This window comes from Ambystoma mexicanum, chromosome 2p (genome assembly GCF_040938575.1).
Source record: "Ambystoma mexicanum isolate Mex_15411 chromosome 2p, UKY_AmexF1_1, whole genome shotgun sequence".
NCBI classification, from domain to species: Eukaryota; Metazoa; Chordata; class Amphibia; order Caudata; family Ambystomatidae; genus Ambystoma; species Ambystoma mexicanum.
In genome coordinates, this window is record NC_090923.1 from 417,954,526 (window position 1) to 417,978,547 (window position 24,022).

At 47.1% G+C, this 24,022-nt stretch overlaps 2 long non-coding RNA genes across 2 annotated transcripts in view; one reads left to right on the forward strand and one right to left on the reverse strand.

Moving 5' to 3' along the window:
• The window catches only part of LOC138566456 (uncharacterized), a 54,288-nt gene extending 46,827 nt beyond the window's left edge, over positions 1-7,461 (reverse strand). Inside the window, exon 1 of the long non-coding RNA XR_011301939.1 lies at positions 7,154-7,461. This is a non-coding gene — a long non-coding RNA (uncharacterized lncRNA). The remainder of the gene's footprint in view (positions 1-7,153) is intronic.
• The window catches only part of LOC138566455 (uncharacterized), a 215,505-nt gene that overhangs the window by 71,920 nt on the left and 119,563 nt on the right, over positions 1-24,022 (forward strand). The gene's annotated exons all lie outside the window — the stretch shown is intronic.

Consider the following 24,022-nt stretch of genomic DNA (forward strand, 5'->3'; position numbering starts at 1 on the left):
CTGAAGCAAAACCGCTCCTAGAGCGGATGCTGAGGCATCGGTCTCCAGGATGAATCGTTTCCCTTGATCTGGTTGTCGTAGTATGGGAGCACTACAGAACGTGTCCTTTATTCGTTGGAAACCCTCTTCTGCTTGTGGGCTCCACACGAACGGCATGGATGTCTTCTTTAGAAGGTTTGTTATGGGCAGGGTGATCTCCGAAAAACCAGGGATGAAACGTCTGTAAAAATTTGCCATGCCCAAAAATCTTTGTACCTCTTTTACAGAAGAGGCAGCAGGCCATTTAAGAATGGCGTCCACCTTCTTTTCATCCATCTGAACTCCTTGAGGCGAGAGAACAAACCCCAAATAGGGTACTGTTGTGACTCCAAAAACGCACTTCTCTTTTTTGACCAGTAGCTGATGTTGTTTGAGTCGCTTTAACACTTCCTTCAGATGGATCAGGTGTTCTGGCATGCTTTTTGAAAAAAACAGAATGTCGTCTAAGTATACAACCACTGAAACGAAGAGAAGGTCTGAAAACATACGGTCTACAAACCTTTGAAAGACCGCAGGAGCGTTCACCAGCCCGAAGGGCATTACATGATACTCGTATAGCCCGAAGGGTGTACGGAAAGCAGTTTTCCACTCATCCCCTGAGCGTATTCTGAGCAGGTGGTAGGCGTTACACAGATCCAGCTTGGTAAAAACCGAGGTACCCTGGACTGCCTCTAAGATGTCAGGGATGAGTTGCATGGGGTATCTATCGTTCTCTGTTACTTTATTAAGACCTCGGTAATCAATACAAGGCCTTAGGTCTCTGGAATCTCGTTTTGGTATGAAAAACAATGGTGCGCCAGCCGGGGATTTAGAGGGTCTGATGAGGCCATTGTATAAGTTATCATCAAGATACTTCCGAAGTACTTCCTTCTCTGTCTTAGAGAGCGAGAACATCCTCCCAAAGGGCACCAGAGCGTTGGGCACCAGAGCGTTAGGAATGGAGTATTTCGGGAAAGTATTATAAGGTAAGGAATTATAAGGTAAGGCAAAGGTAAGAGAGGGAGCCCCTCCCCAGAAGGGGAGGGAAGGTTGTACCACATGATATTATATAATTTAAAGGAGGAATATAAAAATTAGGGTAGTGATCTTGTATACGTAGTAGGCCTGGAACAAGTACTGGTTGCTAGTTTGGCGTATTTGTTTTAATTTTATTGTGTTCATGCTTTGTGGGTAAGGAGCAGGTAATTGTGTATGTCGCGGTGTGGTGTTGGATGATCCCGTGGAGTGGGATATGCACGCAGGGAAGGGTGATAGAGTAGGGTGGGGGCTGATTTTCTTGTTTCTGTGGGATCAAACAACTGTCAGCGTGAGCGGCGCATTAGAGGGGTTTCGCTGGGTTAGTAATAGACGTCACTAGCATGGGGGGGGAGGATCACCAATAGAGCACATATACAAGGCCCTGCCACTGTATCATGACAGAGTGGAGAAATATAAACAGTGGATCACGGAGACAGGAGGAGGGGGAGGGAGGATGCCCTGCCCATGGCCAGGGCAGGGCTCACACAACAAGAGTATTTTGGAAACACATGTCCATATTTCTAGTAGCAAAATTTAAGGGGAAGAAGCTACAGAAGAAAAAAGAGATTCTTGATCTTTGGCGTATGTTTGAAGATGCAGAAGATCATGGGAATGGAGTCGAGGCTCAAAGACAGAAAGATAGGAAGTGTAGAAAGGGAGATGGAGAAGGCATGGCACCATTGTGGCGGGTATAGGGGTAAGGGATTATACCCCTTGACAACATATCCCGCTGAAGGATACACTAATCCAAGTTATGTAAACACTATGATAGGGACCCATTTTCCTGCAGTAGGGACTCACGCAGCATCAGTAACATTACAGGCTACTGCTCCCTCACCTTTGTATACCGATCCACTCGAAGTACCGGCATCAGCGGGTTACAGATCTAGAGAGTTTGACGATAGGTTGATAGGGTTACTAACAGAATTGAAAAGGCTATAGACATCCTCAGGAACAGGAAGGGATATAAGTGAATTGCAAGAAGGATCCTGAGAGTGGAAGTCGGGGGAAATGCTGCTTAAGATGGATACTGAAGTTATATGACGTGTAGGTGTTGAGAACGAAAGGAGACCGGGTGGGTGGATTATCTTGGGAGAAGAGAGTACGGTGTTGAGAGAGCATGTGGAGGAATGTGGTGCTGATATGTTTACTGAGGATCAGAGTGAAGGAGAAGGGAGGGGTTAAGAGGTGGCTGAAAATACCCCCCCCCAAGCAGAATGTCTATGGGTAGGGGGCAGGCTGAGGAACAGCGCAGGCTGGATGGCGTTGGTAAAGAGAAGAGGAATTATGAGGAAGGGTGTGGGAAGTAGAGCAAAGATGTAGATGCCCCTCATACATAAAGGGGAAGGGCAGACACAGTATGTCCCCTGGTTCCAAATGGATAAGAATAATTAAACTATGCCCTCCCACAGCTTACAGCAGAGGCGATTAAGTGGATATGCGAATTTGACAAACAAACAGCAGGGATGCCCCTAGCAATAAGGGAACTTAAGAGCCTATTGTTTGTGGTAATTGGGGATCAGGCTGGGGATGTGTGGGTCAAAGCCAGATACCTGGGAGTAACCCTGGGGGATGACTCACATTACGGAGCATCATTTATTGGAGCATTGGTGTGGCAAGCACTACACAGGGCCTTTCACGATACTCTTATTTACAGTGTTTGATGCAGTATACCATGGGTGATGATGAAGACACAGCTAGATTTATTCTTAAAATGCAAGAGAAGTGAGGGCTGTGGGATCAATCGATACCATTCTGCTATTTTATCGTAAAGAGGGGTTTGACGAAGGAAGTGCAGAAGATGCTGGATACGAATGTGGGTATTAAGGAGTGGCAGAGGGAAACAGTGCAAAGGCGTCAGGGGGATGAAGCAAAATTGGTGGAAGAAAATTGGCAAAGGTAGCATTTCAGGGGCCTGTGCCAATGCCAGTACATGTAGAAGGAACAGAGAGTACCCAGCAAGTTGTGAGTGCCACCATTGCTGCGCTCTGGGCCGAAAGGAAGACAAGGACAGTGGGGCAGCGGCAACAGTACGCTGGCCCACAGTGGCAGCAAGGGGGCTGCAGCGAGAAAGAGGGGGATTTTGAGGAGCAAAAGGAGGAGGGTTTGGATCTAGGGGAGGTGGGTTCGGACAATCTCAATGCTGGAATTGTTTAAGGTGGGGGCATTTAGCAAGGCAATGCAGGACCAGGCCTGTAGTGGGGTATAATTATGGGCCTCAGCAACAGGGCCAAGGGCCCCAAGGACTAGTGTACCAGCAACAGGGTCAAGGGTACCAGAACCAGGAGTATCCACAGGGGCAGTACCAAACATAATCAGCAGCCCCAAGCACAGGACACACAAGCGCGGTACCTGCCGCAGCAAAGCAGGGCAGTGCTTCCCCAGTGAACAGGATGCCTGCTGGGGCTGCTGCTCCCTTTGGGGGAGCAGCAGTAGTAGGAGGTTGCCCATTTTCGTTCCCTGGAACAAGCACATATCCCGACTAGGACAGCCCACAGAAAGCACTTGCGTGTCCGGGCTTGTCGATGACTACCCATCCTGAAGAGGAATCGCTGGTGGGGCAGAGATAGGAAATAAGCTATTCATATTCATGGTCGACTCTGGTGCAACTAAATCATGTATCATGGAACGAAACTTTCCACTATCAGGAAAATATCTTGACGCACAGGGATTCTCTGGGGCCATTTTCAAGGTTCCATACACTGAGGAGTTGGATGTAAAGGTGGGATGGAAGATAGTACGGGCACCCTTACTATATTCTGAGAGTTCCCCTGTCAATTTACTGGGTAGAGACCTGCTCAGTAAATTAAACGTGACTATGGCATAGTCTGTTCCACTCCTGGGATGTATGCTGTTAGGGTGATGTCGATAATACACACAATGACAAGGGAGGTGGTAGTACGAGAGATTCCCGTAGACCCAGATATGTTTATCTATGGTATTACAGTGCTTGTGAAGGCGGTGCCCCAGATTGCCAGGCAATGCTGGCAAATACCCACTGATTTTATTTTTCGCCCACCTGTGTCGCCCTAGGTGGTGGCAGGAAAAATATTACTGCTGGCCCTACAGGGGTTGTTGGATTCAGACAAAAGGGTTGTCCAATTGGGAATGGATAGGTACGGGTGCGAGTGCCGCACAGTGCTCAGTGTAGAATCTACTGTGCAGCTAAAGGAGATGACGGATGACGAGCCGTTTGGGAATAACGACAATGAAGGAGAAATAATACTAGAGTATTGCATCCCATGTGACATAATGATACATTACCGAAGAGTGCAGTGTCCCTTTATGGCAGCATTAACTCCATCCCAATTTTTTATGAAGATTTACAGCACGTGCCTTCACAGTTCTAAACTACAAATCCACATGATGTAGGATTACTGAAAGATGTAACACCTGTGCGTATAACATTTTTAACTGCAGTGGATTGGAAAAATGCATTCTTCTCGATTCCACTCCATCCAGAGTCTAGGTACCTCACGGCATTTACGCAGGGCCAGATGCGGTTTGAACACACTAGATTACCCCAGGGGCACTGTGAGAGCCAGAGTATTTTTAACCAAATACTGCATGCCGATCTTGGGACTATTCAAGTGCCTAGCATAATTATCCAGTATGTGGATAATCTGCTAGTGTGTAGTGGCAGGGAATAACACTGCCGAAGGGACTCCATTACACTCCTGCAATTGTTGGCCTGTATGGGGTACAAGGTCGATGAGGCTAAATTACAATATTGCCAGCAAGAAGTGATCTATTTGGGGCAGTTTTATATCACCGAATGGAAAGAGGATATTACCCGACAGGGCCATGTCTGTACGCACCACCCACAGATCCCCCTCAGTTACACAGATGCAGAAGTTTCTGGGTTTATGTAACTACTGTATGCCCTGGATTCTAGAATATGCGGCATACACGAGACCACTCCTACAGGCCCTTAGGGAAGCGCAAAAGATAAAGGACCCCAAATTACAGCAGACGGCTGTAATGATCAGACAGTTTTTATGACTTAAAGGAGGCGATTAGTTCGGCACCCGTATTGGCCACTCTGGATTATACGCAGGAATTCTATTTGTTTTCACATTCTGATGGTCAGCTCATGACAGCAGTGCTGATGCAGATGCAAAAAAGCACTATGGGCCACAAGCCATTGGCCTATTATAGTGGAACTTTGGATGCAGTGATGCATTATTCCAACATGTTACAGCACTTCTTGGAATCAAACATCAGATGTGTTCAATTAATCACCCACAGGCCAATGGCATTGTGGAGAGAATAAATGGCCTCCTCAAGTGCAAGTTATCTAAATTGTGCACTACATTAAAGATAAACTGGGTGTACTGTCTGCCCCTGGCCCTTTTTAGTTTACGCAGGCAGCCAAGTAAAGGTCATCATCTGTCACTTTACAAGGTGGTTACTGGTCGGCATATACATAACCCCATATCCCCTGTGAGAAGGGTTTCTGATGCACACAGGACTGCAGCAGTGTTAGGAGAGGAATTCAAGGAATATTTGACGACACTAACTTGTTCCATTAAATGTGTCTCCCGACAGATTGCCCCTCCCAGGATTGTGACTACAGAGAAGCCCGATGCTGCATAAAAAACGAGGACAGATCTTGAGCATATAACAATACGACCACTGCTGCCGGGGGACTATATCTAATTGGCAATTTTGTTTAACAATCCTCGATTCCAAGGACCATACACGGTGGTGTTTTATACTCTCCTCACGGTCAAAGTGAAGCAATTACACTACTGGTTCCACCTCTCTGACATTCGTAGGGCACCTACAGAGAGCACAGTGGTGCATCAGTTGTCTTGAAACAAAGGGGAACAGTACTCATGGCCCGATCATCTCACTGGCCTGTTCAGAGGCGATACGGGTGTGGTGGCACGTCCAAGGGGCAGGCCAAAGCTAAGCCGATAGCGCTGCATTTTTCTTTTTCTAGGACCTCTCTTTCTCCCTTGCCCCCTATCATTTCTTTTTCTTTTTTGTATAAGAGTAGGTCTTGTATGTTTTTACCTTTTTCATTGTCTTGTGTTTCTGTGCTTCTAATTCAGGAAAGAAGATGGACGCAACTAATGTACATAGTTTGTTAAGTAGGGACCTGAGGCATAGAGAGATGAATGAGAGATTGTGGGCATATATCTATTATAGTGGGTCAGTAATTGCTGGAGAATTGTGTGTGATATTGCTAGTACTAATGGGAGTTTATTGGGAGGGTATTATTTAAGGGAGGTCCTATAAGGGAAACAGGATTATATATCATCCAAATGGAATGATACATATAAGTGTTGATAAAATAAGTGGATTTACATATATCAGTTCTAATGTGAACATTAATAATAATAACAATGGAAGTGGATTTAATGACTCCAATATGTAGGTAATGTCTGTAAAGAAGGCAGAGAACAGGTTGTTTACAACAAGCAGGGGATTGTCGACCACTATGAAATGGTATAATTATATTTCTGAAAGTACTGCAAAGCGGCCATCCTTGAGAATGCGTATAGAAGAATAAAAAGAGAAGTATGACACATATCAAGGGCTGGGTTTTGATGTGATCGAGGATATTCATCAACTCACGTTCACTAATTCACGGTACTTTGCTATGAGTGTGGGGAGAAACGCTGTGAATGGGAGCCGTTATGTGTGTTCACTCATTCCACACGCGTCAGGGGCTCCAAAGGCATTAGTACCCCCATGCAGTTCCAATTATAGAGGCACAATGCCTGGTTCATTTTGTGCTATGCAGAATAAAAGGGATGTTCCAGGCACACAGTGTGGAACTGCAAATGGGGGTCCAGATTATGTAAAATGCACCGAAGACCCAAGAAACATCAAGTGCGTGGAGTTACCCTATCTGATGGTGAAGGGGCGGAAGTATGTCAATAATAACTGTCAGGATAGCACACTACCTTGCTTGTCAGAAGGACTGGTAACATATAGCAAAGAAAGAATAGCATGAGTGGCCAACTTCTGTGCGCAAATCTGGACAGAGCATACCATAAAGGAGACGTGGATTGCAACGATGGAAAAGCTGGTGTGAGTGCACAAGGAAGAACAATATAAACGCTGTTTCCGCAGCAAAAGTACAGACCTGATCGGCACAAACGGACATTGTAATAAAATTCTCTTGATTGCAGACCTGAAGAAAGGAACGGCGGCACTGATGGATTAATACTGGATCTGTGGCCGACAAGCTTACTTGCACCTCCCAGCGTCATGGAGGGGCTGTTGTTCGCTGGCCACATTGCATTCAGCACTATTGGTAATCCCAGAAGAACACCTGAAGGGGGGTGTGGAGGGGGAGTACTGCCTCCAGAAGGGCCAACGGGTTTCACCGCAGTGGAAAATGAAAGATTAGTGCCCACGCAAGAGCCCCACATCCGGTCAGGGAAAGTTCCAGCAACTAGAGAAGGATGAAAAGATCAAATTACATTTCTTTACTTTTATTTAACCTTTGCACAGAGTTACATTACATTCCATACAGTTGAATTGCACATTGCATCGAGTTTACTGTATCGTACATGTTTAGGCAATCTCTATACAGGCATTATGACACTTCGTCTTGACTGTCCCCCCTTCACATTTATTAAGCAGGTATTGTCTAAATCCTCCCCATATGACCTTCGGGCGGTTCGATAAGGGTAGTAAGTTAGAATAGACTTCTTCATTGTCATTTGCCCAGGACATATCATTCACCCAGTCTCCTGCCGAGGGGGGGGTATCTTACTTTTCCATCGCATCAGTATAGCTTGCTTAGCCAACAACAGACCCAGATTAAGGAGTCTACACTGCACAGGGTTAATTTTACATACAAAGCCCAATAGACATGACCCCTGTTCCCATTTTATAGGTTGGCCCAGCATTTCTTCCAACGCATTGCACACATTCGCCCAGTACTCAGTGAGCCCCCACAGGACCACAACATTTGGAGTATGTTTGCATCCTTGTTCCCTCATCTTGGGCACTTTCCTTCAGCCGTAACATACATTTTCGTAAGGCGGGCTGGGGTGAGGTGTAGTCTGTTCAATCTTAAAGTGGATTAGCCTGTACCTGGAATTACAGGATATTTGCTTTGTTAACCTACATGGCTACATCCAATGCGTTTCCTTGAGGGTTATCCTTAGGTCTCTTTCCCACTCCCCTTTGATATCTGGAGCTTGCACCTTCCTAGCCGACAATGTCCGTTTCTATAATGCTGAGGCTGTCTTCCTCACTGTGCAGGGTGTGAGTGCATACCTCAGACTCGTTTGGGAGGACGGTTCAGTTGGAAATCCATCCTACAGTGTCGCCAGTGCGGAGCGGAGTCTGAGATATTGCAATTTCTGAAGTGGGGCGTCGCCAAAACTTGCCTTAATGTCATCCCAGCTTAAGAATTGCCCATGGCAGAAAAGATCCCTAAAGTGAAGGATGCCCCTGTCCCGCCAGTGTACGACTAGGTCCGCGTCTCGTGATGGGAGAAGGTATGGTGCACCCCAAACAGGCATGTCCGGTTATACATTATGGTGTCTCTGGGGTGGCAGAGTAGTCTAGCCCATGCTCACTGTGTGACTAGGAGTGGGTCCATCTGGTTGTCGCTCCTGGACTTCCCTTCGGCTAGCCCGTGTAAGAGGTAGGCTGTGTCTTTCCCCTGTTTTTCGAGTGCCACATGGGACGCGCCAGGTCCACCTTCCATCCAGTATACTGCATAATAAGCCTGTGCAGCCACGTAGTACAGTTCGAAATCAGGAGCCGCCAGCCCCCTTTGTTCATATGGCATTGTGCGACACTTCCAACTAGCTTGCACCTGGCCCTTCCACACAAATGTCGAACATGCCTCTTGTATTCTCGAGAGGAAGGATCTTCCTGGCCACAGTGGTATCATGCTGAAGAGATAAAACAGTTTAGGGAGTATAATCATTTTCACTAGCGACAGCCGGCCCATGAGTGAAATAGGGAGATAGTTCCAAAGGTCAATCTTGGCACAGAGTGCATCGGCCAGATTATCATAATTGAGAGAGCGCAGCAATTGAGCCAACGGTGCAATCTCGACTCCTAAATACTTCACCCGTTGCGGTGCCCACCTCAGTCCATACAGATTGCTGGGTTCACCAGGCCTGTCTGTTAGCAGGAATATCTCAGATTTGTTAGTATGTAACACTTATCTCTGGTGCCCTGCAGGAGTGCCTGGTCTGGATTGTTCCAAAGCATTACCCGACTGGATGAGCCGGTTAGGTTGGGCACCCAAGCCACTCCTTCCCCCACTGAAGAGCTATAGCCCAGTGAACAGTGTGGTCGGGAGAGACCCAGTAGAATGCTGCGTCTCTGGTAAGATGTGCAAGGGGGTCTGTATGGAGACCTAAGGACAAGTAAGTACAGATATTCAGTATGTGTCTTCCCGACTCTCCCCCCCCCCCGCAACCTCCCATTTATGTATCTCTTAGGTATTCTGGCTGGCGCACACGCAGTTGTGCTCATTGTGTTTTTAAGAAGATGGGAGGCTGAAGGTGCCAGGTAAGCATCCGACTCCAGTTTCTTCACTGGAAGTGGTGATCCAGGCCAGCTGCGACGCACGGTATGCTGTGGATGCTGAGTTAAGTCTTGCATGGCTTTTTTTGTATTGTTCGTTCTTTTCTGGTGGCGCGGTGCGCTTTAACAAGTCTCTTTCTCTTTTACGTTCTACAGGTGCTGATCTCGCAAAATGCTGTTCCGAATTGGGCCGCTGCGCAAAGAATGATTCGAGCGGCAACCAGCAGGATTCCAGTAGGTTGATCGCTTGTTCGGTTAAGTAACCTCTTAAATGGCAATTCGGGTGGGCATCGTCATTGAACTGCAACCTCTTACTGTAGTTTCTGTTACAGGAGCTGCAGTTGCTGCGGGACCAGATCGGTGAAGATTCCAAGTAAGTATCAAGAACTGGGGCTTCTGCAGAGCTTGGGCACTGAAGGCGTTAGGTAATTATGGATATCAAGGCAGAGTCCACACGCAGATGAATTTGGGCGTGCATAGGAAAGTGAAAGTCTCCATGCACGTGGAAACAGGAGCAGTAAGCATTATACTTCTGTTGCAGGTAGCAGAAGAAACGCTAAGCACACGGTGACGCCCAGGGCGTAGTTTTATAGCCTCAGGCCGCATCCTGTAACACTAGACCACCTGGGTGTCAGGCCTTCGGGTCTGCCGGGGGCCATCTTGAGTTACACAGCAGGTCCTAATTTGGCAGCCATGTTGGTGTAGGTTAAAGCAGCTCCTAATACACACGTGCGCCGGACACCAACATAGGAGGGTGTGTCTTGTGTGCTTATGAGTGTGTCTTGTGTTCTCACTGGAATCATGACATAGTATTCAGTCTGAGACCTGAATATTCCCCGAACTCTTGGACTGCTGCTAGTACCCTCTGCAGGTATCTCCTGGGTTCCCTTCCGTACAGCATAATATGTTGTCTGCATAAAGAGTTATCAACTCCACTCTCCCCGCTATAGTTATCCAAGCCCGGGCATGCCACGCCCTCAGAATGTCTGCTAGTGGTTCTATCAGCAATGCGAACAGCAAAGGGGAGAGCAGGCATCCCTGCCTAGTGCCCCCTGCTAATTCTAGGATCAAAGAAAGCACCCCGTTCACACACACCCGCAAATAAGGCAGCATTTAAAGAATGCGCACCCACTGGATGAAGTTCGGGGCCGAACCCATAGTTATGCAACACTCTAAAAAGGGCCAGTATACAGTATCAAATGCTTTTTGCATATCTAAGGCAATTGCGGCCCCTGTGCTCTCCTGTGGGATCCTTGCTAGTATATTGTAGCACCTCTGTATATTGGATGCCGTTCTGCCATGCACAAATCCCGCTTGGTCTGCATGCACCATGTATGACATCAGTGGGTTTAATCAGGAAGCCAGTATCTTTGCGAATATCTTCACATCGGTGTTAAGGGATAGCAGACGATATGCCCAACAGTCCTCTGGTGGCTTTCCAGGCTTCAATAGTAGGGTGATAACCGCGTCTCACTTTGTATCTGGCAGAATGCCGGTTTCCAGTGCTTCAGTCCACATTGATATGATATGGCATTTATAACACGCCTATACACAAGTGTTTCAATGCGGGACGAGGCAAGGGAAGGGGGGGAACAACAATCCTACTGGGCCAGGTGTCATTCAGATCGTGCAAGTGCACGGGATGGGGGAAGGGAAAGTGCTGGGGGAGGGAAGGGGCAATGCAATACAAGGGAATAAAATAATCACAAGGTAAAGTAACGGCCAGCAGGTGGCAAGTACAAAGGTAAGTGCAAGAATCAGGTGTCAAGTGCTGACAATGGGACTGTAGGGATACAGAAGCAGTCCCAAGTGCAGGGGTTGTCAGGCAGGCAGTGCAGGTGTGTGTGACTGACAGGGGAGGGACCTGGGCCAGAGATCAGAGGGTGGCCAGGTAACCAGTGCAGTTTCAGCCAGGAGGTCAGCAGGGAAGAGGAGAAGAAAAAGTGGAAGCAAAGAGAAAGGTTTTGAGGTTATTCCGGAACCGGAGATGGTTCTCCTCAAGTTTCAGGGAGGCAGGGGGGGCTATTCCAGAGGGAGGCCTCAGCCGAGGAAAGAGATCTACCACCAACTTGTTTCTTGGAGAAGTGACTGACCATGAGGGAGTTGGAGGCGGATGAGCGCAGAGCTCGAGAAGGAAGATATTTAGGAAGAGAGAGTTGAAGTTATTGAGGCCCCAGGCCCCTGAAGGCCTTGTGAACAATGTAGAGGGCTTTGAACTTAATCCTCGCAGCCACTGGGAGCCAGTGCAGAGATTTCAGTCCTGGAGAGATACAATCCCTGGGCTTCAGGCCAAGGACAAGTCTTGCAGTCCTGTTCTGGATGAGTTGCAGAAAGTGGAGAGTAGAGGCAGGCAGATTAGAAAGAGGCTGTTGCAGTAGTCCAGCCTAGAGAGAACCAGAGCTCTAGAGACTGTGAGCTTCTGTGGGAAGGAGAGTAAATGAAGAATACCTCTGAGGAGGTGCAGCTGGTAGTGTGACTTCTTAGAGACGTCAGAGATGTGAGGAGAGTGTGGAGTCGAAGATGACCGTGAGGTTTTTAGCCCCGCAGGTGAGAGCAAGAAGAGGGCCAAGAGAGGCCGGCCAGAGAGAGAAAGGAAAGGAGGGAGTGGGTGTGCCGATGAGGAGAATCTCAGTCTTACTGGCATTAAGGAAGAGGTCATTGGCAGCACAACCCTCCTGGATAGCAGAAAGTCAGTGATGAGAGAGAGAAGAGGTGGCCAAAGGTAGCCTGGAAATGAGCTGAGTGTCATCTGCATAGCACTGAAAGTTGGGGCAGAGAGCAGCAATGCGGTGGGCAAGAAGTGCCAGGTATTGATTGAACAGCCAGGGAGAGAGGTTAGACCACTGGGGGACACCACAGGTAGAGAAAAAGATAGCAGAGAGGAAGGACCCAAGTTGGACATGGGAGGGTTGGTCACAGAGGAACGAAGACAGCCACGCCAGGGCCTGATCAGTGATACCCAGGTTATTCCACATCAACCGCCTCAAAGCCTATGTCTCTAGACCTGAAGCAGGAGCCTTGCTTCTAGCTTCATCAGAAGAGGAGGAGGAGGAGAGTGAAGCTCTACCTGACCTCCTTAGAGGCTTACCTGTGGACGAAAAGGTTGAAGGAGTTCATCTCTCTTCAGATCTGACCCCTGAGCAACAGGAGGAGTGTGAATCTATGTTAAATCAGTTTGCCCCCCTGTTCTCACTTTCACCAGGCTTGACCCCTTGGGGACAGCATGATATTCTCACTGGTGACTGTCTGCCAGTCAAAAGCAGAGGGTACAGGATGTCAGAACATGTCAGAACCCACATCAAAGGTGAGGTCAAGAAGATGCTTGATCTCAGGGTAATAGAGCCCTCTACTAGTCCATGGTCTAGCCCAGTGGTGTTAGTACCAAAGGCAGGATCCAAAGAGTTGAGATTCTGTGTGGACTATAGAGCTCTTAATGCAGTCACTAAGACTGATGCCCACCCTTTGCCAAGGACAGATGAGCTGGTGGATAGACTTGGCTCAGCCAAGTACCTCAGTACATTTGACCTTACGTCAGGCTATTGGCAAATAGCCCTGACAGACCATGCGAAGGAGAAAACTGCATTTTCTTCCCCAGTTGGCTTATACCAATTCAAGGTTATGCCTTGTGGACTGAAGAATGCACCTGCTACATTTCAGAGGATGGTAAACCAAGTTCTAGCTGGGATGGAGGACTTCTGCATGGCATACTTGGATGACATTGCAGTCTTCAGCCACTCCTGGGGGGAACATGTGAACCACCTTGGACATGTTTTGCAGGCTCTTGAACAGGCCCATCTGACCATAAAGGTTAGTAAATGCCAGATTGGACAGAGTAAAGTGATCTACCTTGGGCATGAGGTAGGAGGAGAAGGCCTCTGCTCAGCAAGATAGAAGCTGTGCAGAATTGGACAACACCTACTACTCAAACTCAAGTGAGAGCCTTCCTAGGCCTCACTGGGTACTATAGGAATTTCATAGAGAACTATGGGTCCATAGCTTCTCCACTGAATGTCATCTGCTCTCCTAAATTCCCCAAAAAGGTAAAATGGAATGAGGAGTGCAATCAGGCATTTGAAAACCTAGAGAAAGCTCTGTGCCAAGCACCAGTACTGAGAGCTCCTGATTACCACCAAACTTTCATTGTACAAACTGATGCTTCCAATGTAGGTATAGGTGCAGTCCTTAGCCAACTGGATGTGAAAGGTAGGGAGCACCCCATTTGCTTCATCAGCAGAAAGCTGAAGGATCCTGAGACAAGGTGGGCAACAATCGAAAGAGAATGCTTTGCTATTGTGTGGGCTCTGAAGAGGTTTAGGCCATACTTGTATGGTTCTACTTTTCTCATTCAGACAGACCACCAATCCTTGAGATGGTTAATGCAAATGAAAGGGGAAAATCCAAAACTATTGAGATGGTCAATCTGCCTACAAGGGTTTGATTTCACCTTTGAGCACAGGTCAGGGTGTCACCACCAAAATGCTGATTGTCTCTCTAGGATGTATGTCATCGACTAGAGGTATGAGATTCATCCAGGAGTGGATTAAATCCTCCTGTCCCTTAGCCTGGGGGGGGGGGCGAGTGTTAGGGAGAATTCTCTGTTTAGGCTGAATTTCCTAACCTAGTGAGTCCCCCAGCAGCTTTGCTGGATTTCTTGGGTTTATTTTTTTTCTCCTGCCAAGAATGAGACTCTTTTACCCTCACTCTTGGGCATGATTTGAGTGTGTTTCCTTGACTCTAGATGTGTTTAATGGGCTATGGGGTCTTTTACTCCATAGGGCTTCATATGCTTTTGTGATATGTGTTACACAGCACCCTCAGTGCCGTAACACAGGGGTGTCCTAGAGACCCCCAAACATAGACTCCATACCCTGGGACTGACTACTGTCTCCCAGGGCATGTAAAGTCACCACTGACTTTACTAGTCTTAAATTCTCAACAGAACCAGTACAAACCATCTTATTGTGGACGTACTGGTCGGGGAAATTTGATTGCCCCGGGGCCTGTTGTTCGAGGGGGCACGTCTCCATCCCCCCTGATCGAGTTTTGGCTGGTGGCAGTGGATACTACTTGTTATATTCGACCGCAAATATTTCTCTATGGGATTTTCCCATTGTTCGAGGCTAATACTTTTTTACCATAGCCTCGGACATACCGCCGGTTTATTTAATTAATATTAATTCTCCGGTTGGTAGTTTTTGCCGAAACCCGGTTCTAAAATGGCATATGTGTTCGCTTCTGTGACTCTAACCCAAAGTTGAGCCCTTAGTTCCACATTTGGCGGGCTACTACACAGAAGCCCTCCAAAGTGGTGCCATTCCATCTGGGTACCACAGGGGGTGTGGGAGGGGGTTTTAGGCACCCTGGACTGAGTTGCCTTGCCAACTCATGTCGCACTCTGGTGTGATTGGCCCAAGTGGTGAGCTGCCCCGCTCACCACTTAGCATGTTTGAGTGACAGCTAGGCTGAATGAATGGGGGTTTGCTGCATAAAAGCAGGGTCTTTGGGACTAGTTCTTCAGAAGTCGCCACACGACCTAAGAATCCGACGAGGGAGCTGCTGAGCCGACCTGCAACGACGACACCACCGGTGGAGCCCTGCTGAACCGACTCTTCACTCCCAACGACAGATGAGATCTCCATTCCGGAGAGTCTTCTTCCTTTGACTGCTGGGGATAACCAGTTTTTCTTCCTTTTTCGCTTCCTGGAACATCTCGTGGCCGTCCTACCTGTGCCAAGCACTCTTGGTAGCCGGAATACCATGTTTTTACCGCAACCGCGAACTAGGGGTTGTACCCTGTGGCTGGGTAACTCCACGGCTGGCCTCATCCCTGGCAGTGCAACGACCTTCATCTTTCCTCTTCGTTGAGACCTTCTCTTTCTCGAGATGACGCTGCGACTTGCACCCACTGCCAGGAACATCTGCCCCCGCAGGAGGATCCTTTCCACTTAAGGTACTGTGTTCCGCCCGGCTTCCCTTGCAACCGATTATACGAGGTAGTTTTAGCCCTCGGCTCTCGATCCTGGTTAGCCTGGGACACCCTAACTAATCTTTTCTAAAAGTTCACTTCCTTCTTTAAGAACTATTTGCAAGACTTTTTGACTCTGTCTAACTGTGTGATCCTGGACACATTTGTGCCTATCTCTCTCTAAGAGTGGGCCCGGCCTTTGGACTTTGGCCCACCGATAGACTCTGCCTTTCTTGCCTTGCTCTAAACGTTCTAAAGTCTGTGTGTTGTATGCTTTCCAAAATCTCTGCCTTTTCCCTCCCAATTCGTTAACTTATCAGAGTGCCATCTTTAGTTAAGCGCTCACCTCTGTCTGGAAATAAGTGGTGTTAACTAAGACTTGTCTGATAGGGAATTTGTGGAGTACATAGTAATAGTAACAGTGTTTTTGAAGTGGTTTACAATATTAGTGCTGGAGTGTTTCTATAAGTGTGTCTTTTTAAATAAATAATTATATACCTTTTGATACCAAAGCTCTTGTCCGTGTTTGCTTGTGCTATTGTATCTGAGTGCCTATTGTGTATACTTTACATACTGCCTAACTCTTCTTGAGGGAAGTCTGACTTCTCAGCCACAGCTACCAACAGTGAATCTGTGTGGTGCAGACTGCTACCAAGTGGGTTTACTGCCAACACCTGTAGTCCTAAATCTTTTGCAGTGTTCCCAAAGAGAACTGCACAGGTTTCTGCCTAACACAGGCATCCCTCAAACCCAGGTCTGCACTATGTGTGCGTATTGTGCGTGCTGCACTCGTCAGGGTTCTGGGTGTGGTTGATGTTCTGTCTAGGTCTACGTCTAATATGGTATTAAAGTCGCCACCACATGATACTTGGGCAGTCGGGTACCTGGTACATTTCTGAAACACCTCTACATAGTACTGCGCGTCATCTATGTTGGGACCATACACATTGATCAATAGTGTTTCAACGCTGCCTAATTTCCCATGTACAATCACATCTACCACAGGCGTCACTTTCTATTGCGTATGGGTAAACAGGAGCGATCTATGAACCAGAATCATGGCCCACCGGGCCCGTGTAGAGTAGGCAGTGTAGAAACAGTGCTCTCCCCATCCGGGTGCGAACTTGTGTGGCTGATGGTCCAGTAAGTGTGTTTCTTGCAGAGATAATATATGGGCGCTTTGCCTCTTTACGTATGCCATTAACTTTCTCATCTTCACAGGTATAACTAGGCCCCTCACATTCCAGCTAAGCAACTTTATCCATGTCTGCCATCATCTCTCCCAAATTCCTGTACCGCCTTCACAATTCCGTGCAGTCTTCCAGCATGGCAATAACATGTTGCAGTCAACCTGTGCATTTGTCTAACTTTTTCATCCCTACTTCCCTCATCAGCCCCTTCTCTCACCCTCATAGTACCCCGAACTTCAACTATGTTTTGCCCACTTTCTCCACCCTCTCCCCCGTCCCTCTTCCTTATAACTAAACTGTGCACTTGCATTGGGGGAGACTGCTGCTGCGGCAACCAGGGTCCCGGTTCATAGTATCAGAGCCTTGTCCGGTCCGAGTCCATCTTAAACCACAAAATGACGTTACCAACACACATTATGAATTGCTTTAGTCTACAGGGTGCGTTCAGTCCTCACTGGGCACCCCCATATGCATGTAGCACTGCCCACTAATCACTGTGCGTATCCGCAGGCCTGAGCCCAGACTCTGATTTTACATGGACCAGACAGTGCTGTGACCACAGATGAGAATATCCAATGGGTACTGCAGGCCACAAGATTATAACCAGCCAGCCAACTAGTCCCCCATACGCCACTTGCCCGGTGCATCCTGCAGACTAATTCGGACTATTGTGAGAACATTGCTGCTCACATACCTTGCATCAACCCAAGTGTGCAACCCACCTCTCGCCCCCGTTGCGTGCTCCATGGACAAACTCTGGGAACGATGCAGCATCAATAAGTCCTCCAGGTTATCACATTTGTTGCCATAGTTACAGCAAGTTCAATGTCTTCTCAGATAGTATAAGTTACCTTGCATTCAATCTTCTTCTTCGGGTGGCTGCTTATCGGGCAGAGGGATGTTAGCTTCTACAAAAGGTGGCTGCTTCCTCGGGAAACATGAAGAAATATGTTTTTTCTTGAATTGCATGCACAGCCTGGCCGGATACAGCATCGCATAGGATATCTTGCATTCTCTTAGTAGTTTCTTCACTCCAATGAACTTTCGTCTTTCCTGTTGGACTGCCAAGGTGTAATCAGGGAAAATATGGATCAAAGTGGACCCCGTCTTCAGGTTTCTCCCTTGTGGCCCTTAAAACCATGTCCCTGCCTCTGTAGTTCAGGAGCCGTGCTATTACCGGCTGTGGGAAAGCGCCCGGTTTGCATCTAGCTGCCAGGGATCTGTGTGCCCTTTCAACAACAAAACATTGAGGACCAGCCTGGATCCCCCAGCAGATTCTTTAGTAGTTCTTCGAAAGCCAATTCCATGGGCCCCTTGAAGGAGTACTCGGGCACCCCTATGATGCGTACATTGTGTCGACATGATCTTGCTTCCAGATCCTCACACTTCATTTTCACGGTACTTAGATCTTTCGCCATGCTTGTCACCATGTGCTGTAACACCTCTATTGCGTCCTCTGGTGTACCAATTCGCGTTACCGTATCTGTGATGCGCTGTATGGAGTTTTCCAGCTGGGCTCTAATTGCTGTGACATTGATATTGATTCCATCTAGCTTGTCATTTATAGATGCAAATCCTTGCTGCATTGAGGTGAAGATGCTTTTTTAATCCATAGGAGCAGGAGGTGGCTTCGATGCTGCCGATTCTGGACCGTTAGTCCCTTCATTGTCCGTGATATTCGATTTGGTGACTGGTTTGGTGTATCTGTCCATTGCACCGCTTTTCTTAGAGGTCGCACCTTTAGGCATTATATTGCGTCCCTGGGCCCCTGCATAGTTTGCAGCTTTGCTTGCTCTGTAATACGGGTCAATCTGGTCTCTATCCTGCCGGTTACAGCTCAGGGTGTGGTCACGCCATTAGTGGTTAGAAGGTAAGCCTGGTGTGCCCAGCACAAGCGTTGTAGTCGCCCTATGCCTCCTCTCTGGTTTACTCCTCAGCAAGCCCTGAAAACTTAGAAATAAAACCGCAGCTTTAAAAACGTTTTTTATGTTTGCGGTCACTTTTGAAGCGACCGCAAACATAAATACAACGTTATTGTGTTGGAAAACGCTGCGTTTTAAAACCGCTGCGTTTTCCAACACATCCGCGTGTGTTTCTGCCTGCTGTGGCTATCACTTTGGGTCTCCTGTGCTCCCAGGGGAGCACCGGAGACCCAAAGTGAAAGCCACAGCAGGCAGAAACACACGCAGTTATGTTTACATGCCGCGTAGTGTTTCTACCTGCAGCTGATTTCTCATTTGGGGCTCTCGGGCTCCCCGGGGGGAGCCCGAGAGCCCCAAATGGGAAATGCTAAATGCTGCGTTGTCTGCCTAAATCTGTTTTCCCATTTGGGGCTCTCGGGCTCCCCGTGGGGAGCCCGAGAGCCCCAAATGGAAAGCAGATTCAGGCAGACACAACGCGGTTGTTTTTAAAGCTGTGGTTTTATTTCTAAGTTTTCCTGGCTCCTCCAGCCCGGAAACCTAGAAAAAAAAACCAAAGCTAGTGCTTATTTTTTGTAAAAAAAATAAATAGCACTTACCGAGATTCAGCTGCAGCTTTCCTGCTCTGGTCTCCGGTCTGCATCCTCCGAGTCCCGGCACTAATGAAGGGAAAGCCACCCAGCGGTAGACTTTGTTTACTACAGCTGGCTGGCTTTTCCTTCATTAGTGCCGCAAAAGCAAAAGCCAGCACAGGAGGGCCTCCATTTCACAAAATGGCTGCACCCCTGTGCTTGCTTTTTCAAATTTTGAGCTTGAATAGCTCAAAATTTTACATAGGAAGTTTTAAAACGGAGGATGCTAGTATATTTTTTTTTATGTGGCCTATCTATTTTTTTAAATAAAAATGTTTACTGGTATGGCCCAAGGTGCGGATGGCATCGCTATTTTGCATACATAATAATCCTAGGTAGAAGAGAAGGCTTGCATGGCAAATGTGCCATTACATGCAGCAGGAGGAAAAACCACAAGGTCACAGAAATTTCCACTCATGCCCGACCTCCCATGAGGACAGTTCGCACCCCCCTCCCGCCACACTGTTTATTCATTGTTCATGAAAGTGTTGCAAAGATGTGTCTTTCACCTAAGAGGAATGTGCCTTACAAAGCCCCGATCAGAGACTGGCACCTGGTGTGCATGTTATCTCACATTGGCCAAAGCATGACCCAGACCATTCCCAAGTGACCACGAGTTATAGCCCATATAACTGACTAAATCCAAAAGATCCCTGAATTCCATGAAACCAGGTTCTCTTTGACCACCAACCACAAAGTAGCAGGTCCTGAAATGTTCAAAGAGGATGGACAGGGCACATCATGACCGACAATAGTGTGATTTGTATTGCAAGGTGATCAGAGGAATACATTATAGTTCAAAATGGAGACGTTGGAGTCAGATGGCACGGTGGGAGTGAGTGAAATGTGTGTGTGAAGGTTAGAGTGCCCCAGAACCTCCTGTGTGTCCATATTGAGGCCTGGAAAGTGCACAGTATGAGTGATAAAACAAGCTGTACAGCAGTAGTATAATTAATTTGTTCTCTGACCTTCAACTTAAGAAGATGAGTCCTACAGCACCCACGTGATGGAAGACGGGTGGACTGGCCTAGGATAAATAAAACTGCCACCCCTTATGGATAAAGGCAGTACCTGTATAGGGTCCATCCAATCAGCCGCACAGGTGTTTACTGTATGCATTGCGTCACTTACAACAGTGCTTCATAAGATTCTGCTTCTACAACTTGTTCGGCAGAACGTTCTTAGCAGCAGAGTCCTTTGCTGTTGCTCTCATCTGCGTGTGAGATTAAACTTGCTACCCTTACAAGATCGACTTGAGCCTTGCTTCCCTAGCAGGTGGTATTCTCTCTGATATGAGCGTTCAGGGGTGTGCCTTCAATTGCATCAGTAAGCAAACTAAGATAACGCACATTGACTAAAAAGCTGGCTGCCATGAATACTCATGGACATTGTTGCAGATATCAAGAACCCAGCCTCATTTAGCAACTTGATCTGCGAGTTAGTCTCTCACCAAAAAGGTCAACTTCGAGTAAACCATCATTGTAATTGGATGATGACAATCAAAGTTAATTATTACAGTTAACACACAAGGTTCTCATGATCCATCCTGTCATCCACAGAGAGGCAGCCACAAGGAGTACAGAAGCAAGATACATTAAAGCCATATAATCACATCTCCAACACACACAATCCTATCTCTTTGGATGCAAGGGTTGGTGCATAAATATCAGACAGCTCACATGTTTGCTCCCAGGTGTGGGTGATCTGATATCCGTCTATGCCATCCAGTTCCTAGGAGTCAGGTAGGTTGACATCCGTTCCTGCAGAACACCAGGTAAGCGTTACACACTACAGCACAGTTTGTGCTTCTGGCCTCCATTGATCTTCATTACTGCACTCAGCTTCCTCGTCACAGTATTTTTACATCAGGGAAAGAGAAATCAGTTCTTGATGACTTGTATACAGAATATGGGAAGGGGAAGGTGTTCTCAATAACTTTCAGGGCGATGTGAAGGGAGTCCAATATGCCATTAAGGCAGGTGGAATGGAGGGTGTATCCCTAGAAGGAAAAGGGGATACTCTCATCCTATGTTGTTGTGTCACTCCTTTGAGGGCTGCTTTCCCCCCCATGTGATCCTCCATCATATAGCCGCCCCAGGGTTAGGATCAGGTGGCGGCTGCGTTCCCCTGGCAACACAGGGAGAGGCGATGCTGGGAAAGGAGTGATGACACCATCAGATTCATCACACCCTTCATGAAGACTTGCAGTATTAACAGCTTTTTTCTTTTGAGGAGCAAGACTGGAACATTGTCGTTTCCCACAGGACTACTGTGAATCCCCCTAGTATGTTTACCAGGGAGCTGCAGATGGACCTGGAAAACATACAACCTCCCAGCACCAGCATACAGAATGTCGATGACTTGCTTGTGTTCAGCGATTCCCTGGAACAGTGCAGAAATGGCATTGCCAACTTTGTATCCTTTCGCAGCTAGCAAACAGAACATGCAATTTTGTCAGGAAGAAGCACTTTATTTGGGCCACGTAATCTCAAGAGAAGGGAGGAGAGCAACACCAGAAAGAGCAATAACACACCACATCCAAAAACAGTGAAGGAGTTTTAACAAGCATTTGACTACAGCTCATACATTCGACACCTGTTAGAAGGGCTAAAATAAGCACTGAAAAACAAAGATTACATACAATGGACAAGAGAGTTGAGTGATGCATTTACTGATGCAAGTATAGCACAAGTATTAGGAATCCCAGATTACAAATCATAATTTTTCATATTCTCCTACTGTAATCGAGTAGCGACGACGGCTGTTCTCACACAAAGGACTTCAATGGGACACAAACCTTTGGCATATTACAGTTGGCTGTTAGACCCACCGATGAAAGGGCATTACCCATATTAACCATGTTAACAGGCTTGAGTTGTAGCAGCATTTGCAATTGAGTAATCATCCGCAGTGACGATGGGCTGCCCAGTAACATATGTGGAACATGCATTTGTTGCAACACTTGAGAAGCCTAAAAGTTCATGGACTACAGAGGCCTCAGGATATGAAGTCATTTTAACAAATCCATCTATTAAGATTATTAGATGCTATGTAGTGAAACCTGCAAAATACATAGCAGATCCCGTACAGAAAGATGATTTTGTTCACACTGCACAACAAATACAGACTATCTTGACAAGATACCTCGTGCCAAGGAGGTGTCTTTAGAAACAAGAGTAAAGGTCTTCGTTGATGGCAGTTCGACAATAGATCAGAGTTCAGGAGTAAGGATGATGGGAGCCGCAGTAGTAAGAGCAAAACACAATGGAGGGTTGGACATGATTGAAAGCATAAGGCGACCGGCACAATTCTCAGCACAAGCAGCAGAATAAGTGGTGATGGGCACTAGAGAGGCATTAAGATGAGGTTACTGTGTACTCTGATTATATGCATATGTGACATCAACAGTGCATTCTGGGCGGTCATGGTACACGAGGGGCTTCCTATGAGCAGACAACATACCAGTGCAGCATGCTGCATTGTTAGAAAGTTTGATTAATGCATTATCCAAACCATCATAAATGGCCATGGTGAAATGCTTAGCACACAGACTCGGATTTAATTTCTAGTGGAAACAAAGCAGCAGACGCTGAGGTCAAAAGAGCAGCATATTCCCCAGACATAGTGAAGATACCAACGTCCATGAAACCAAATGCAAAGATTATAGCAGTGACCGAAAGTTACATTTCACTGCCAATAATACAGTTGACAGAGATACAAGGGTGAGCACTACCAGAGGAATTATGGAAAAAAAGTGGCTGTTCATTGGCCCTGTGGATCTACTGTGGGGACAGGTAAACCTGTAATGCCACTAGAATTACCCACAGTAGCGTTAGAACATTTAGACTATCCAACACACATTTCCAAAGAGTGCATTGCATTACAGATTTCCAGTGAGGGGTGTGTGTCCAACTTGCATGAATACGTGGCAAACTTTTTCATTAACTGCGCAACCTGCCAGAAACATGCAGCATGCCATAAACGGAGGACATTGTATGGAAGGCATGGTATCAACAGTAAGACAGACACAAGTGACAACAGTTCAAGGGAGTTTATTGAACCTTAATAAGGGTGTGATAAACACCTATCTAAACCTGAATCTATAGAGGTGAGCCAGCTATGACCATCAAATAATAATAATGCAGTCCTAGTGGAGTCTTGTCAAAATAAAAACGGCCTATACTAAATAAACCTATTGCCAATCCTTACCGCTAAACATACATAGTGAGGGGTAATGTTCATGAAAAAGTGTCCACAAAATGATATGTCGGGATGTTCGGGCCGCTGGCTCCCCTTCCCCACATGTTGAGCACGGGAAAGGTGGTTCCTTGTTGCCAGCATCAGGGCCTTCTGCGCTGCAAGTCTCTTTGCTTTTCCAAAGTCTCTTGACTCAGAGGGCCTGGTGTACAAGAACAAAATAAACACAAAGTTCCTCTCCTCTTTTGAGTGTTCAATTCGGGGTTCTCCCTTTGGATCCCCCTTAGCAGGGCTCAGATCCCATTTAATATCTCAGTCAGTATTGTGGCTCCCCCTCCTCTGGGCTCAGATCCCATTAGAGAATATTTTTTCTCAGATGACTCACAGTTCACCCCGGATTAACCCTCAGCCAGGGGAAATAATGATCCTTTCTCTGTCACAATTAGTCCCCCTCAGCCGGGCTCAGACCAATTGTAGCACGCATTCAACTATCGAAGACTTTCGAATGTGCACAGGATTTAGCTTGACCTGTTGCAAATTTCCCCTTTCAAT